The sequence below is a fragment of the Sinohyriopsis cumingii genome, unplaced genomic scaffold, assembly GCF_028554795.1.
Source record: "Sinohyriopsis cumingii isolate HCF-2022 unplaced genomic scaffold, ASM2855479v2 utg001603l, whole genome shotgun sequence".
NCBI lineage: Eukaryota > Metazoa > Mollusca > Bivalvia > Unionida > Unionidae > Sinohyriopsis > Sinohyriopsis cumingii.
Window position 1 is genome coordinate 736,954 of NW_028316025.1, and position 19,680 is coordinate 756,633.

Sequence of the window (19,680 nt, forward strand, 5' to 3'; positions counted from 1 at the left end):
GTGTGGTACACACACAAAAAACAACCCCAAAACAACACTAACAACATTTTAAAAAACCCACAAAAACGAGTGCCGTGCCGAAGCCACGGGCTAAAATGCTTTATTATTATTTTTTTTTATTTATAGCATCAATCACAAATTGAAATATATACAGTATTAGCGTTGGAAAAGAAAGTTTTCTTTTTGTTATATTTTTTTTTTCTCACCCTAACGAAACAATTTCTGCAAATGACCTTAATAAAGAAAAATAATAAATTAACCTAAACCACGTTGAATGTCGACCGTATCTTTTATTTACACGGCATCATGCGCGGAAGAAAATACCAACTGAACCGGGATTTCAGACAGCAGATGAATTGAAGTTGATTCATTGAACATCATTAGCAATTGTACAATCAAACAGATGCAACAATGAAAAGTGGAACTATGAAAAATCGAGAATGTTAGATTTGCGAAGGATTTATTCCGAATCATTGTCTGCTAATAGAGAATTCATGTCAGTTGCTGTGTCGGCGATGCCCACACAGCGCGCCGTCCAAATGTGAAGTTGCGTTTTGCTGACAGACATAACACTGTGCCATAATTTATCTGATGGCATGTAAAGAAACTGCTTAAATTATAGTATTTAAAAGTTTCTTCATTTTGTAAGAGCTCAAGAAATTAATTCTGGTTTGAAAGACAAGATGACGGTAAAACTCAGAAGACGTAGCTGTACAGTACCGTTGGTGTTGGAGACATCATAATAAAGGTAACTGCGTTAACTTCGCTTTTTGTTTGGTAATTTGTTGGATATTATCTTTTGCTGATCTTCTTTGAGCTTGGAGTAAATTTTACATTCTGAACATTTTTATTTGCACTTATCTGCTTAATATGTATTGCTGGGATATCATATAGAATATGAAGTCAGTATAATGGTACTATATTTTACATATTTGAATGATAAAAGACTGGTAAATGATATAATGATAAACTACAAAATAAATAATTTGCCCATTATCCCAAATATGTTAATTAAAACAAACATTGAATGTAAATTCAGATATAATGAGCAGTTGTAAGAAGTAAGAAATAACATTTTATCCATTGAACCTGTTATGTGTTATCATCATCAGTTTTAAAATAAACACATGGAGACAAGTTTGCTTAAATTCTAAAATTAACACACACACACACACATGGTATTTTAATCTAATACAGAAATGGTGACATTGATATATGCAGACCAATAGTTTTTTTTCTTCTACAGATATAAATTAAAAAGCCTAATTCTGAGAGTTTCACCTACAACATTCATGATGGGAAAGGGCCACTAATTAAGAGCTGACATATGTGGAAGAAAAATACCATCCATGTTGAAAAGGGCTAGAGGTAATGTGAGAAAACATAATTTATCAATCTTATTTAACATTATTGTTGATATTTTATCTCAACTGGTCAAAAGGCTAAGTGGGTTTATGTAATGGTCCAGAGTGTGTTATTTATTTCACATCCCCTTCTGTCTTTCAACAGTAAGAAATTAGCTACTTTGGAGTCCATAGTTCTGATCAATTTGTTTATATAAAACTTGGTTTTGGGCTTAAATCAACATCTTGGATAAATCTAATAATGAGCAAAATCCAAGTATATACATGTGATCATGTATAAGATTAGTTGAGTTTTTTAACCAGCCTAAAAGTCATACTTCCACAATATAGGCTAAAATCATTAAGTTGTCCTTGAAGTTTGATGAGTGTTAACCATTAATAATAATAAGGTGATCTTTCATCTGAGTATGTTACCACCGCATGCAATATTTATACATGTAGTGCAGTTTTTACTAAACTTAGAATACATGCTTATATAAATGAGATCTAGATCGAAGAAGTGAAGATGCATACAAATACATGAGGTTATAACCACTACTGCTGATTCAAGTTTGATCATGCTTGGCCATTGGGCTTATATAGTCACGTTTCACAATGATGCTTATTATGAGTGTGATAAAGGTATGGTAGTGAAGTGACCTTGCATCTGATTGGCAGAGTTTCTTATGATTTGCACAACAGTGTTTATGATCCAATTTAGATCTGACTTGTTTAATTATTTGCTTGTATGTCTGAGGCTATAAGCAAAATCTATGCATATAATGTGGTGGTTCTACATCTCACTAGCCATTCTTGCTACTGCTCTTAAAACTATTTCTCATTAATTTTATCAGACTTGGTGAATAGATTTATCTCATCAAGATATAGCAAAAGAGCAATTTTGTAAAAAAATATTCATTCATATTAAACTCAAATTCTGCATCTGATTGGTTGACCTTGCAAATACTATAAGGGCTCTATTTCTGACAAAAAGATTATTTTGATCTAATGTAGCAGAAATGCTTATATGATCAAAACATTGAACATATTTGATGACAAATAAGAAATAGTTTTTCGTGCAAATTTGATAAACATTGATAAATCGGTTCATATCATTAAAAGCTTGGAAGAGTTTGATTACATGCGAGACCATCACATATTAATCATTCTTTATTTAGAGAATTATTTTTGTCAGGATTTAGTAAAATATGTAAAATCAATATGGACTGGTTTTGTTATGTACAGCAACACTAGTTGTTTACTGAGTACTGAGGGAATTGGAGTAAGGCAAGGGTACATTGCAGTAGGTAACCTGGTTGACTTGATAACAGGATTTTAACACAAACATTTTTATCAGGAGTCTAGCATACTAACCATTGATTCACTGCAGATCCTGCCCCCATTAGTTACCTTTTAATACATAAAGCATTTGGGTTTTTTATGTCACAAATCCCATAGGGATTAAAATTAACATCATAGGTCTCACTGGATAGTTTCGTATTTTGACATCCCTCTAATTTTTAAGGTAGAAGGCATGAACCTAATTATCACAAGCCTAGCATTTATAAATTTACACATAAGCTAAATCTATAATGTGGTTCAGATTTACTTTGAGTTAGGCATGGAAATAGGTTGGCTTGTTGGTGACTGCCTGTCACAGTTAGATGAGCATTGGAGATCATATGTGTAACTTAGTCTGCAAATGAGCTGCCGACTTTTATTTGTGTCTGCTACAGAGGTAAATATAAAAAAATCTTGATGGTAGAGGGGTGATGAAAAGTATGCTAATTTGTTATAGTACTAGTGAACTTTATTCATGCATAAGGCACATACTGATTCTTTTAGTTGCCTTGTCACAGAAAAATATTGAAAATAGCTATTTCTAGTAAAAAATGAATGTAAAATGTACCTGCATCCTTTGACCCTACCAGAACCAAACTAAAAGCTCAAATTTGTGCAGCTGCTTTTGCTCATCACAAACATAATTGGGAGTATAACTGCTAACCCTACCCTCTAGCACACATTTAAGATCTTTAGAGTTTTTAAATACAGCCTTCTAATTATACAAGTTTCATTACATTGGTCAATAATTAGTCACATGTGATGACACTTGTAACTAATCAAACCACAGCAACTGAGAGCAGACTAAGCACTGATATTTATATGGTACAGTGGCAATATACAGTCTGTCTGCCGCAACACATGAAACAAACTGGACAAATCTGAAAGCCTTGAATTTGACTTTATTTATCTGTATGGTAGAACAGAACCTGAGTTGAAAAGCTTTTAAAGAAAGACCTTGATATCAAACCTAATAATAACTGCAGGAGTTATATTATGGATAATTAACCATTCTCTCAGTTTCAAACTGGGCATTCCATCCCATGGGGTTCTAAATGTAAACCAAGTGTAACTGATATCCTAATGAACTGTAAAGACCATAGCAGCACAACAGCAGGGGACCAGATATGTCCAGATCCAGAAATCATAGACCAGTTTCAAACTGATGATGAACCACATAAAAATTACACATCTGCTAGAACTTATGAAGATAACTTAAATTGCATTATTATTAATCCTCCTCCTCACATTCATCATAATTGAGATGCATCATATATGTTTTATTGTAAAATAGTTTATGCAACATAATTCAGTGAAGACCTTTGCTGCCAATTTACCAGTGAACCATTTGTTTCAATGAACATATTTTATGTTGTAACAAGGAGCATCATTTAAACATTATGATACACTTATCATACCTGTTTATGAAATCTTAATACTAACACTTATACTTGCAATACTACTACTAATAAAAACACCTGCACTGATAATTTGATTATGTTCAATTGGACTTGTATCTAAATGATCACCAGCTGTATGAAAAGACATATTTTAATATATAGATATTGGATGGAATACTAGTTACAACAATTGAATAGTCATATGATAAATGATATATTATTTTAAACAATTTATATTTGCAGTGAAACATACTTTTACATTATTTTCCCTTAAATTTCATTTATAGAGCAGTATACTCTGCATTCATTAAATTACTGAAATGGTTAATAATACAACAACAAATACTGCAACTTCCAGAATCACAAAAATCAAAAGATATAAACAAAAACTTCCCTACATGTATCAACAGTTGTCACTTAATAGACAGAACTATGAAGATTTAGAATAGGATGTTAACAAATTAGGTATTCAAGTTAAAAAGAAAAAAAATACCAAGTAAGCTTACTACCAAAAAATCAAACAATAACAGTGAATTTTAGTACATTCCCAGGAAACAGAATATATGATTTTTCTTAACTTGATCTGATACATCTTAAATCTATAGAAAATGATTCATATTGTATGACTAAAATATTATGTAAACAAAAATTCCATCACTTTTTTCAGATGCAACATGCATACCCCAACCCATCCTTCTTGATCATAAAGTATACCAGCATTCCACTATAAGATGGGGAGCTGTAGTGGCTCAGTGGTTAGCTTTCTGGACCTGTGAAATAAGGTAGGTTCAAATTCTACCGTCAGACCAACCTGGGTTAGCTACCATGGTGTGTCCTTGGGCAAGGCACTATACTTAAAGTGCCTTGGCACTAAATAACTTACTTGTGTTGGTTTACCATAAAAGGCCAAACCAAACACAAATAAACAACAACTTTAAAATATGAGTTTTGTCAATACTAAGTAAATGAAAATCATACTGAAGAAATGTTTTTGTTAATACAGTTTAATGGATCTAAAAAATCTCTTTCTTCTGCAGGAGTTTAAAATGTTAAATTAAAAAGGACATGGTACACATTGCTTTGTTCGTACACATCAGGCTCCGTAACCCATATCCAACTAAAAATTTTAGTAGAGTCTGAATAAAACATATTTTAATCTGGATGATAATATTCTTTCTCCATTCATATATTACACCACCAAGATTGATCCAAATAAGATTACATTTTACTATAACACTGAGGATGAGTATGCCTCTTAACAACTGACAAATGGGGAGAGAATGGAGTTAAACTGAACTTTGATTTCTTTTCAACCATAGCACAAGATGATCATTTATTATGAAAAAACCTGAATAAAGTTGGAGTTCATAACCATGACAGTCTTGATACAATATAAATTCAATATATTATTGTTGTCTTGAGGTATAGTTCTGTATATTACAATCTCACACAAGATCAGGGTATATTTTAGTACCATACAGTTAATTCGGGATTGTATTAATACCTATTCTGGTGAATGAACATTAAATAAGATTTACTATTTTGGAACCAGTTGCAATAAAGTTTACTAAACAAGAGAAAATATGACTTTACTATAATATCTAAAATGTAAAATCTGCAAACAGAATACTTGCTTGACTTTACACTTCAACTATATCATAATATTTATTTGAAATGAATTTATACAAATGGCATTAAATTGGGTTTCAGGCTGGTAATGACAATGGTAGTAGTGAATAGGGACGGTCTAGGGACTAGGGAACTTCCATGTTAAAAAGGGTATATCCACCCTGGGGACTATGTAATTTAACATGGGAGAAAAAAAAATATCCATTCTAGGGACAAGGGGAATTTAACATGGGAGAAAGAAAAAAAACTATTCACTCTAGGGACAAGGGAAATTGAACATGGGGAATAAATCGTGGGACTGTCTTGGGTCTAGGGGAAATGGAACAGGGTCGGGACCCTATTTTAATAAGGTCCCGACCTGATGGGTCTATGAAAATGGAACAGGCGAAAATTGAAACAGGGAGGGGTCTCTATTTTTTTATTATTTTTTTAAACAAAAAAATAAAAAAAGGGGTAGGCAATTGAAAGTCAAGATCTTTTCGAGAGATAGGAATGGCCCTGAAAAGGGCCTTTGGTTTTATGTTAATATACCCTTAACATAAAGGGCATCTGTGACATCTTCTTCTTGACCTTAGGCTGCGCCTGACTGCAGGACCATAGATTAAGACTCTTTTGAGGCATCCTTGATGTTCCACATAAGATTCTTCGCATCCACAGGCTGGTGTCTGTCCTGTGGATAACTGTCCAGTTGGATCGGACATACATTGGTATGTCCGTCCGGAACATCATCGAAGACACAAGCGTTGAAGATTGTACGTCGGTCCACATGTTGGGGTGCTGAGTAACAGGTGAAGGAATGCAGTGAACTGTACTTATTTATAGGGGGAGGAAGGATTGAAACGGATTGAGTTTGTTGACCAATCCAAACACGCGTTACAAAATTCAGTCAGCCCACGTCCAATCCGAAGAGAGCAGTCTGTGACGTCACATAGTCTATATAGATTCGCTAGCGCCTGTGCGCAGTCAATCTAAGCGACAGTTTTTCAACATGATAGAAACTCAGAAAACGATCAGTTGGGGTACACTGATGGTGGAGACTACCCAAGGGAACCCAGACTTACTTTCAGAAGAGGTGAATTGGGATTGTGTGGATTTTTTTACCTTGCAAGAATTTGTTCCTGAACCTTCGTCACCTTCTCCTTCATTACCGCACATGGACAATTTTAGACAGAGACAGAAAGAAGAATTGGAGAAATTTATACAACAGCAAAAGGAAGCGGAACAAGCTTTTCTCCTACAGCAACAGCAGCAAGAAGAAGAGGTAAGAAAAAAACAACAACAACAAGAAGCAGCAGCAAAGAAACAAGGGTGTCGAAATCAAACGGTCACGGTACTGTTAGACATTTTAGCGGAGTTAAGAAGTCTGAAACAAATGTATCAGACTTCTTTATTACGGCCGAAGAGAATACGACCTTCCCAAGCTAAACACTCCAATCCTGTGACTACGCCTACCGCACCACCCTTAGTGATTTCAACGAAATCATCATCAACAGTACGCAGTCGCCTTGGCCATGGCAAAGGCTTAAAACAGTTAAAGTTGATTGTTTAAACTCACCCCTTACACCAAAAAAGGCCCTTTTCAGGGCCATCCACGTCTCTTGAAAAGAGATAGACTTTCAATTGCCAATAACTAAAAAAAAACATTTTACCCAATAGTACCTGTCTGTGTATGAGTGTGCGTGAGTGTAGGTTCTTATTTTAAAATCAAAACCCAAAGACACTTACCTTTTATAATTAATTTATTCTTTTATAAATATTTACAATTCACAATTCACAACAGAGCACTTTAAAAAGTTCATAGACTTATTCTGTCTCATTGTTCACTCTCTGTTTTTTTAATTTCTTCACCGTCATAGTCTTTTCCTCCTCTTCCAGCTCACTTTCTTCCCTTCTTTTCTTCTCCTGTTTCTTTTTCTTCACCTGTCTGTTTTCTTCCTCTTTGTCTTCCTCTTCCTCTGAAGAATCCCTCTCTTCTTCTGACTCCTCTTGTTTCTTTTTTGGGCAGTCTGGTGACCAATGTCCTTTTTCTTGACAATAATAACAGGTATCTTGACTTTTGTCTCTTCTAACCCCTTTTTTTTCTTTTTTGACGGTCTGGACACTCTGAAGACCAATGCCCTTTCTTCTGACAGATATAGCAAGTATCTTGACTTTTATCTTGAAAGGAAGGAGAGTAGTCCCTCGGCTGGTCTGAAGAGAATTTTCTAATGACCCCTCGCAAAGCTCTGATGAAACGTTCGATCTTGGTAGTCTCTTCTATCGTTGTGCTCAGTTTGAGAGTGAAATGAATAGTGAAAGGACAAGACACATACCCTTTATATACGCTGGTCTGCTATGACTATAAATTAGTCCATGGTGTTTAAACTTTAGTCATTTGACTTTTTGCTATCGAGATGAAATGATCCAATTGATTTGAGAAGAAAGAAGAAGAAAGTAAGAGGCAGAAACGTGATCTGTTGCCTCGTACCAGGGCTGAAGTCTTGGCACAAATTCATGCCAGTGATTTTGAAGAGGACATGAGTGAACCAGAATCCAAACCCTCTAAACAAAGTTTACCACCCTTAGTCAACCCTGAAAAGTACTATGACATTCGAGAGACGGAAAAGCGTCCCTCTAGAAAATTTAGAACTACGGCTTACAAATACACAGTGAAGTTTAAAGATTTCAAGTCTGAAGTACTGTTAGAGAAAGCAGAAGGGTTGATCACCGACATGTGGGATTCTTTGCTCACCACACTCAAGCAACAATGTCAACCCAAAGAAGATGATCGCTTGAGACTTTCCATACAACATGACGGCTTGAAATCCCCTGTTTGGATCGAGTTTAGCAGCCCTGCAGAATTGACCACTAACAAAGTCATGGACAAGATTCAACACGTGCAACAATCTAATGACCAGTTTGACATCACCGATGGAAAAGCCAGACTGGACATGACCCACGTCTCTCCTCCTCAAGGGACCGGACAATGCAGAAAGACCTTATTGGTCAACAACCTTCGCATTACCAAAACAAGTCTTGTCCAAATTAACAATTTTCAAGACCACATGTGTTTAGCCCGAGCCATCGTGGTGGGATGAACCTATGCCGACAAGAACGACACGGTAGAATGGAAAAGAGCCTGGGAGAACATTCGAAAATCGAACCGAGCCAAACAACGAAATGAAGCAGAACTTTTGTTACAACAAGCATGCCTGTCCAAAGACACATCCTGTGGCATTCCTGAGATGCAAAAATTGCAAGATGCCCTAGCTCCACGATACACCTTGAAAGTGCACCCTCAAGAAGTGCGCGGGTCTCTGTTGTTTCGAGGGAAATACTTTAAGGATGGAAAATACATTCACCTCTATCATCACGATGACCATTTCGATACCATTACCACTATCACTGGATTCCTGGGATACAAATATTACTGTGAGAAATGTGACTTATGATGGTTTTAATAATCGAGAGCAACACAAACATTGTGGATCGAAATGCTCAGGATGTTTGGCCTCTCAACCCTGTCTGAGCGAAGGGCAAGAACCAGTGCATTGTCCTGCTTGTCTGCGCACATTTGTCAGCCCTGCCTGTTACCAACAACATCTGAAGATGCAAGCTTCACAGAAGAAATGTGCTTGTCAACTCCTGAGATTGTGCCCAATGTATGGACAAGGTCTATGTATCAACAGTACCAAGGCACACGTATGTTCAGGAAAGAAAAAATGTCACATTTGTCACTGCATCGTGGACTTGGAACACCAATGCTACATGCAAAAATACCAATCCCAACCAGAGAAAGAGGATGGTCACAAGAAGAAGAAAGGCAATTTCATCTTTTTCAATTTCGAATGCATGCAAGAGACCGGTATTCACATTCCTAATTTCTGTGTGGCTCATCGAGCGTGCGAGAAGTGATTCAAGAACCTATCTTGAGTTATTGCCCTCACTGCAGTAAGATTCCTGGAGGGCGTGAAAAAATCTTTCAAGGACCGAACACACTAGCCGATTTCACACAATGGGTCTTAGACCCCATCGACAAGACGTGGAGCCAAGAGGACATCGAACATTATTATGGAGAATGTCATCACCATGCCACGGTGATGGCTCACAATTTCTCCGGATACGATGGACAGTTTCTTTTGAGATGCTATACGGAACGTGGCATCGAGCGTCCTAAAATCACTTTGAACGGAGCCAAAATAATTTTCATGCAAGTGGGACAAGTGCAGTTTAAAGATTCGATGAGCTACTTAGCCATGCCTTTGAGTCGAATGCCTAAAATGTTTGGAATGACAGAAATGGCTAAAGGGTACTTTCCACACTTTTTCAATACAGAAGCCAATCAACACGCCGTTCTACCCCATTTGCCTCAGGCTCACTATTACGACCCTGACAACATGCGTACCGAACGAGAAACTTTCTACGCTTGGTACCAGGTTCACGCCTCCGACCCTTTCGACTTTCAGGAAGAAATGCTAAAGTATCGTCGTTCCGACGTGGACATTTTACGGCGATGCTGTGGAAAATTTCGAGAACTGTTCATGGAACACGGAGGGGCTGATCATTTAAAAGAGGCTTGCACCATTGCCAAAGCGTGTTCCTTAGTCTACCGACAACGATTCATGCTTGAAAACACTGTGGCTGTCATCAGTCCTCAAACGACCAACTATGTCAAACATCAATACTCGGTCAAAGCCCCATGCTGGTTGCATTACTTGTGCGACAAGGAAGACAAATGGATTCAGCATGCCCGCAACGGACAGGGCGAAAAGATCATCGGAATGTATTCGGTCGATGGCTGGGACTTAGAAAACCCCAAGATCATGTACGAGTTTAACGGTTGCTTATTTCACGGATGTCCCGTCTGTTACCCTGACCGCGCCACTAAAAATCAGTTCTTACAACGAACCATGGAAGACTTGTACCAGGCCATTTGTCAGCGACGCCTAAAGTTAGAACAGGAAGGATACCAAGTGGTGGAAATGTGGGAACACAAATACAATCACCGTTTGAACACCGATCCCGAGTTTAAACGCCTCATGGAAAGTTACCAGTTCATGGACCCCCTGAACCCAAGTGATAGTTTGTACGGAGGAAGGACCAATGCCACCTGTTTGCTGTACCAAGCTGACGAAGAGAAAGGAGAAGAAATCAAATACTTGGACGTGTGTTCACTGTATCCCTACGTGTGCAAATATTGTTGCTTTCCTGCAGGGCACCCACAATTGTTCACCAAACACATCGACCTAAAAAACATTCGACAATACGAAGGCTTGATCAAGTGTAAAGTTTTGCCTCCCACGAACCTATACCATCCCGTCTTACCTCGCCATTACCAAGGCAAACTTATGTTTCCTTTGTGCCGTACTTGTGCTGAAACGTGCAACCAAGATCAACCTTGTCATCACACCCAGGAAGAACGGGCCTTGACGGGGACATGGGTCAGCGTAGAATTGTTCAAAGCTCTGAACATGGGATACCAACTGTTAGAAGTATACGAAATTTGCCACTTTCCCAAGACACAATAATTCCACAAGGGTGACCCCACGCAGAAAGGCATTTTCGCAGACTACGTGGATGCCTTTTTGAAACTGAGCAAGAAGCCAGTGGCTATCTGTCCTGGTGTCACACTCCCGAAGACCAAAAGACATTCAGAGAGAAATTCTGGGCACAAGAAGGCATTACTTTAGATCACATTGAGAAAAACGAAGGCAGGCGATCGTTTGCCAAAGTGATGTTAAATTGCTTGTGGGGTAAAATGGCACAATGACCGTGTTTACCCAAGACGGAGTATTTGACCGAACCTTCCCGCTACTTTCAGATGATTCACGACAAAGCCAAATTCATGAAACACGTGGACGTCGTTCGTGAGGATTTGATCTTGGTGAATTACGAAGAAGATCTGAACTTTGTAGAAGATGACCCCTTTGGAAATGTCATCATTGCAGCTTACATGACAGCTCATGCTCACTTAAAATTGTACGAAGCTTTAGAACTGTTAGGGGAACGTGTCATGTACTTTGACATGGACAGTTGCATTTATATCGATCACCCGAGTCAACAGCACCCTGACATCGAAGGAGACTGTTTAGGAGCCTGGACAGACGAGCACCCCGATGACAAGATTCTAAGTTTCGTCAGTGGCGGTCCCAAAAATTATGGCTACGAATACTGGGACAAACAAGGAGAAGTGCACACGAAGTGTAAAGTGAAAGGACTTACTCTGAATTATCGTACCAGTTGAGTGGTCAACTTTGGCGTATTGAAAGAAGCCTTGCAGTCTAGAGAAATTGACCACCTATCAACCCAACAAGATTGTACGCTTACCCACACACCACATTGTCAGTCGACCCTTGGAAAAAGTCTATCAAATCGTGTAGCAGAAGCGAGTGCGGCTTCCCACCCACTTTACTTTGCCGTATGGACATGTCGGTATAAAACATTGGTTGTAAGAGCATAGCCACCAACCAGAAGGATGACTTCGCCACAGCAAGAATCGAGTGAGAAATCCAGTGAGAACTCCAAGTTCAAACCCTACCATTTTCCAGTCTTCTTACCTGACTATTGTGATTGTGCCCGTCGATTGGACACGTTTCAAAAATGGCCTACGGATAGGGAAGATTACCTTCTTCGTATGTTTTAGCTAGAACAGGATTTGTCTACTTCGGACCTGAGTCAGGATTTGGATACGAAGTACAGTGTTTCGCTTGCGGACTGAAGTTACGAATGGATCTATGTATCTACAAAGATTCAGCTATTCTGGAACATACTCGATGGTCTCCGCACTGCCCTTACCTTTCAATGGCCTTTCCACCCATTAAACTACGGTACAATTATGACGGTACCTTAGAGACGGTACCTTCCAAAACTAGACGTAAACACATTGCATCCTATTTCATTGTTGTTTCTTTTCCACATAATAGCTTATTTTTTATAAAATGTTAAACTTTACTAATCTTTTTTCAAGATCACTTTAGTTTGCAAAAATATATCTTGTCATTTATTGGCATTCTACATTGAATTTTGTAAACTAGCTATAAACCTGACCTAATTACTCAACTGATGACAGAAACAGTCTACAGTAAATGTATTTCATTTCTATAGCTCGATGGATAAACATTACATCTTTTAAAGCTGTGCACAGAATAGGCTGACATATCACGAGTCAGGAAAACATGGGGGTGGTATCCCCTGTGTCCAAAATTAATATCATTTTGAATAGAATATTCTAGTGACAATTGCCTCTTTTCAAATGGTAAGCATTGCTTTTTTTAATTTTCGTCAATCTGTCAAATTCGGTATGCATTTTGCTTTAATATTTGAGATGGAAACCTTAGGTGCATAGAAATGTCAGACAGCATTGTACATCATGGATGGTGTCCAACATACTTTTATGATCATAAAACAAAATCCCATTTTTTAGTTATGGCCACTGATTTAAAAAATATTCATCCAAGCTAAATATAATAATAATAATAATGAGGACTTTGTATAGCGCCTAATCTTTAGAAGCTCTAAGCGCTTTGCAACATTAGACAACATAAAAACATACACAATGATATGATTACAAAAACAAACACCATGAAATTAGAAAACATAAAAAACATGCTGAGAATATTTAAGGTAGTTAACATTATTAAGTCATTAAGTTTGTTTTTGTAGTCAGAATAAGTAGTTTTGAGAGCACTCTTGAATGGGATCACTGCGTCTTTGTGTCTAAGTTCAGTGGGCAATTCATTCCATGTTGCTGGGCCCTGGTATGCAAAAGAATGCTGTCCATGTGACTTTGTTTTCATAGTGAGAATAATGAGTATATGATTGTCGGAAGAGGAGTGTAAGTATCTTGCTTGTGTGTACACATAGGTGAGGTCGGATAGGTATGTTGGACTAGAGTCTGTCAGTGAAACGTAGCACAGAGAACTAATGTTGTGTTTGATTCTGGATCGAATGGATAGCCAGTGTTGGGTACAGAGCAGCGGGGAGGTGTGCTCTGATTGTGGTACTCTAAGTATGATCCAAGCAGCTATGTTTTGAACTTTTTGAAGTCTCTGCAGTAGATATTAAGATGAACCAGACATAATTGAGTTACCATAGTCCAGTCTTGAAAGTAGTAATGAACACACAAGTGTTTTAGTGGCATCAACTGAAAGATATCTGAAAATGGAGCTGATGCGTCTCAGCTCAAGATATGCAGCCTTGCATATGTTCATGACATGTTGGTGCAATGTGAGAGTACTGTCCAGAGTAACACCTAGGTTTTGTACTGATTGTATGAATTTAATGTTGGTGTTGCTGATATTTATTGTGTGAGGTAAAGGATGTGAATGAGAAAGTCTTTGTGTTGTAATCAGAATGGCCTCAGTTTTATCATCATTCATCTGCAGCTTGTTACAAGTCATCCATGATTTCACATCAGAAATGCACATCTCTACACCTTGGATGGTAGCATCAACTTCAGTTGGGTGGCTAGATTTGTATATTTGGGTGTCATCAGTGTACAGTTGGTGAGACACTGGATGATGATCTATGACACTTGAGAGCAGCTGAGTGTATAGAGTGTAGAGAACAGGTCCAAGAACAGACCCCTGTGCAACACCACAACATAGATCAACTGGGCTGGAGTGTAATCTATTTGCAGACACAATTTGTGTCCTGTGGCAAGGGCGATATGCAGATTGTACATTGCTAAAAAGACTGTTTGAATTCAGACAAGATGCAAGCTGGGATTGAACAACCTTTTGTAAGATTTTTTATATGAATTGGAGATTAGAAACCGGGCAGTAGTTCTTTAAATCCTTATGGTGTAGTGTTAGTTTCTTCAGCAGAGGTTTTACAATGGGAGTTTTGAAAAATGATGGAAATTATGCTGATGAGAGAGAGGTATTAATAACATCAGTTAGTGAAGGCAATACTGGATCTAAGCACTCAAGCAGCAGTAATGTTGGAATTGGATCAAGTTCACATGACTTTGGTGCACTCTAGGATGATTATTTAAAGATGAAAATCTCAAGTGGAAACCTTTCTGGTCAGCCATCTCATCCAAAACCTCCTGAAATGGAGAGTATTTTGCAGACTCTAAGATTTCCTCTTATCCTGCTGGTATGTTCTATTTAGTTTATCTGGTCTCTTTTTATTTTTTATCAGTTGCTTTTATACCATGCCACAATTGGAAATTCTTTATCTAAAGTATGTATAAATTTCATCATTTTTCTGTCTGTTTAATAAGATGTGTTTAAGAGTACTTACTTACTCATGATGCTGTATATATGAGATTAGATGTTTTGTTAAAAAAGAATGCATTTTGTGATATATTGTATCACTGCTTTATATACAGTGGTCATTGCAACCAGTATGCATTTTGTTTACATGCCAAAAAATCCAGTCTGATTTCTTTGTTTCTTTTTTACTGCAATTAAGGAGTAGTGATAATCTTTATACTCTTAGCTGCATCCAGAAGGACAACACCATCACCATCCCCATCCACTCTGGAGTGGAGAATATAAAGATTTCTCTCTGCCAGTTCCTTTGCAAGTAGTAAGTATTGAGGATGGAAAAAAAATGTACATTATAGAATAATGAAACAAATACTACAGGTGTTGACTTTTATATAATCTCTTATTTCATTTACAGCTCTCTAAATACGAGTAGGTCAATTATACACTGTATTTATGAATTTAATTCTCATCTAAGGTAGTAGAACTGTTTTATGTTTGACATAATGTTGGGTAATTTGTGGCCATACACTAAAAACACATTTTGTAGCATTTAAAAATGCTTATGTTCAATGCACGTAAAACTCATTGGTTTGTTGTCATTTCAGTTGATAATAGTCTTGTCATCTTGTAGACATTTTGAATGTTAGTGTTCAATGCTAAGGTCATATACATTGATTCAACATCAAAATTTGTTTGCAAAATGGAAGATTATGACATGAAAGCACAAGCTCTTGTAGCTTAGATACTGTTATTTCAGAACATTGTGAGATGTTAATTAATTAAATTATAGGTCATAAAACATACTGTTCAAGACTTATTTGTGCAAATAAACAATGAATTGTTTATCATTGATGTGTCGACTGTTCATCATTCCATTGGTTTTTTTTATTTTTCTTTCTGATGTATACCATTGTCTTGTGTAAGTCAGACGCCTAAACCATCTACATTGAATGCAGACTTTACAGACACCAGCAGTGAAACAACATATCCAGGGAATAAAAAAATAAAGGATTATAGGGAAAAGTTTTCATATAAACTGTACAAAAACCATGTATTTCATTCCATAAATATATTTCATTGTTAAACCCATGTTCACTGTACAGATCTTTTTAAGGAGTTTATAATAATGATCTTGATCTTTCAAAACTAATTTCATCACAAATCTGTTACAGATTTCCAGTTCAATGTACTTATGAAACTGGACACAAATATTGAGAATTTGTTGGAGCAGCTGGCCCTCCAAGTTCATACACAAGGCCCAGACACAGAATATAGAGAAGAAATTCTTGCAATGCCATGTGATTCAGTGGAGGAACTAGAGGGCCTTTGCCAGAGGTTGGAGGAGAATCCTAAACTCTCCAAGAAGATGGTAAATTGGGGCTTTATTTTCTATTTAAAAAAACTGTTATAACCTTTATTTGCTGTTGTGAACCTCAATATGCATTATGCAAGTTCTGCAGTGCCTGTATAATTATTTTTGGAGGTGGGGTGAACATGTAGTGGTCGGCTGTTTTGTCTTACGGATGTAGGCCAAAACATGTTTAGAGATGAACATGTAACAGGTATTTTACTACATATACACTATTACATATTATGTGGCTACTTTAATTCAATCCTTGAGTGAATGTCATTTATGAAGTTAATAGATTCACGGTGGTTAATTTGGTTTATAATTGCTATTAGTACATTGTGTTGCATAGTTAATGTTATCAAATTTTTTTCAAGTTAGAGAAATTAAATTTGCTTGCAAAACCATGGCAAAAAATAACTATATACAAGCATATTTTGTCACATCGATCATGAAATACTACTACTAATAATAATATCAAAATCAAAAAATAGTAATGTTATTATTATTATTATTTTCAGATATGCTACTTGAGCTCCCTTGGCAGGTTTACAATTGGGGATAGTGTCTGCAGGATGATGAAAAAGCTTAAAACAAAAAGACTGGCCAGAGTATAGTCCAAAGGGACGTAAAGGGAAAAAAGCATTTCAAGAGCTTGTGATATGTCAGGTTTTGATAAGTAAGTATGGCTTGATTTAAATTGTGTTTTTCATGTGACTTGCCAGAGATTTTTAAATGAATTGATAAAGTAACTTGAGACCACATTTCAAAGTACATGTTTTAAAAATATTCCATTGATTATTGCTGGCATTTAGAAAAATGCAATGCATCCTTTGTTGTGAAACTTATTTTAAAACATTGTATTACTCTTGCAGAAGCCTGCTTGAAAACTAATGGCAAAGCAAAGGCAAATGGAATGGAAGAGACCATATCAGAGACCCTCAAATATGCACCCAACCAACGCAGAATGATAAAAAACAAGGTAATCCAAATGACTCTTATTTCATCAATATTGGATTCAGTTTCGTCTTTTAAAGCATAGTATTTGCAAAGCGGATGCATTTCTAAACTGATAACAAAATCAGCTTATCCTATTGCCCAGGACTATCAGAGCTAGAGTCCAGCTAACTACAATATGCATATATCTTGTCTGATCGGACAAGTGCCTCCATTTGGAATTTTTATTCACATGAAATATTTGGATGAAATAAATTCATCTTTGTGCAAATTGATTGCACCATCCACTTGCGAGAAATGACAAGTAAGTGCAAAGTTATCTTGTATCATGGCTTAACGATAGTAAGGGAAGCACAAGTGCAGTGAAGAAAATTTCATACATTTTTATAATGCTGATTAACATGACTTCTGCATATGTAACTAGTGCTGAGATGATATGACTTTATTTAAGCATTACAATTTTGTTTTAATTTGCAGGTGCCTGAGCAGAAGAAGTAATAGATAAACTTTACAGTGGAGTTGGAGACTGATTCTGATTCATAATCTTAATTAAATCTAGAAAATAAACATTAAAGTCATATTAAAATATCTGTTGTATTGTTTCCTTCTTTCATTTTTCTCTTAAAAACAAATGTCTGAACCTTTAGTCTGTAAATTCAGTGGATTCCTTATCAGCCCATCTACTTTTACTTTACACCATGCTACTTTAAAAAAAAAATGAATTATCCCCATTGGGGTAGGTCCCCCCAAACCCCCACCCTACTTTGTCAACTTACCTGCCACATTTAAATCTAATGGAAGGCCCTGCTGTAAAGCCTGTTAGTAAAACTACCCAACAAGAGGATTTCATACATTTGCAACTCCTAGATGGATGGTAATGTTTTCATTTTTGTAATGTAGATTTGGACATTCTTGCCACCAGTATGGAATATGTGTTTCAGAAACACAAGCAGCTTTCATCAGATTTGCATATAGGTTTTATATGTTGTGAGTATGTTGTAGGAAGTTTTTTTAAATAACATCATATGAGATGATGCCAGTGGAAATGGCAGAAAAGTGTCTGTATTGTTCACCAACTACACCTTGTTCTTACAAAATGTGGCTGTTACACATTCCCTTGATGATGTCACTGACAGCCATCAGTGAGGAATGCCCCAACAAGCATAATACAAATTGCTTCCATTGTAATTGTTACAATTCCATTCTGACCACTCCGGTGTCCTAGTGGTTAGAGCGTCCGCCTCAGAAGCGGGAGGTCATGGGTTCAAACCCCAGCCAAGTCATACCAAAGACTTACAAAAATGGTATTAACAGCTACCTCGCTAGACGCTCAGCATTAAGAGGTTAGTGTTAGGACTGATTGGCCTGGTGTCAGGATAATGTGACTGGGTGCAACATCATACCACATGTTTGCAGCATGATGCCCCAGTGCTATACATCACTGTAAACTGCCACACTGCAGACATCGTAGCAATATGACTGAAAAATTATTCAAGCTACGTTAAAAATCCAATCACACACACACAATTTCATTCTACGATCCAGAACCAACACTAATTCCGTACTACAGTTCTTGCATTTCAATCCAATTTTGCTTTTGAAATGTAGTGCCACTCAATTCATAATGAACCCATTCATTTCAAACACTCGCAAATACTTATTATTCCTGTCTACAACTGAAAAATATCTATATAAAAAAACGTGTAACTGTGTTTTATGCAAGGGCATGGAAATGCACAAAAACTTGCATCTGAAGCTTGAATAAAACCCCGACTGTGGATAAGACTTTACCCATCGATTACCCCAGCTTGGGGATAAATTCCGACCGTGGCGATTTATTATATATCCTATGACTGCTCCAGCTTGAGGGCAAAATCCAAGCACATCCCTAAAAGATAAGTATAGTGGCTCTTTACCTTCTGTAAATGCCACTTGAGCTTCCAGATGCTGTTGTATCTGCCATTTGACAGAATCACGAATGTGGATATATTTCTTAATTGCCTCTAGTAGTTGAGCTAGTTTAGCTGTATGAAATTCCTTTGTGCAGACTCACTCATTATTAATATTACAACAGTGATTTAATTACACATCACCTGTCAGCACACCGATGATAAGTCAGTTATTTTATAACACACCAACAAGCTTGCCCCTTGCACCCCCCCCCCCTTTTTTTTTTATTTGGGCACCTGTGGACATGAATCTGCAAGGCTCAAATTGTCATTTTTAATATAAGATCTCAACATTTTTAAGGCCTTAATTTTAAAGACATCCTTAAAACCCAAAAGGTTATCAACTGGATCACCAGCCTTCGTTTAGAGTAACAGCAAGTATATATATATATATATTTAGGTCTAAAGAAACACAATAAAAATGTTTGATTTAACAATGACATATTTGCATCAGGTCTGTGATCCTGAAGTGAATATTAACTGTCCATTTATTTTCTTGGCTTTTCTTTACTAGGAAAT

The 19,680-nt window shown here is 36.9% G+C and overlaps 1 long non-coding RNA gene across 8 annotated transcripts; it reads left to right on the plus strand.

Moving 5' to 3' along the window:
• Positions 1 to 328: 328 nt before the first annotated feature.
• On the plus strand, positions 329 to 18,059 carry LOC149771892 (uncharacterized). 8 transcript variants are annotated; one of them, XR_016418136.1, is made up of 8 exons: positions 329 to 748; positions 1,247 to 1,368; positions 4,752 to 4,866; positions 15,110 to 15,226; positions 16,080 to 16,276; positions 16,777 to 16,934; positions 17,131 to 17,237; positions 17,690 to 18,059. It is a non-coding gene; the product is annotated as an uncharacterized LOC149771892 (long non-coding RNA). The 8 variants fall into 8 exon arrangements; XR_016418132.1 differs by having other exon boundaries at positions 17,690 to 18,056; XR_016418135.1 differs by having other exon boundaries at positions 329 to 1,368; positions 17,690 to 18,058.
• The last annotated feature ends 1,621 nt before the right edge of the window (positions 18,060 to 19,680 follow it).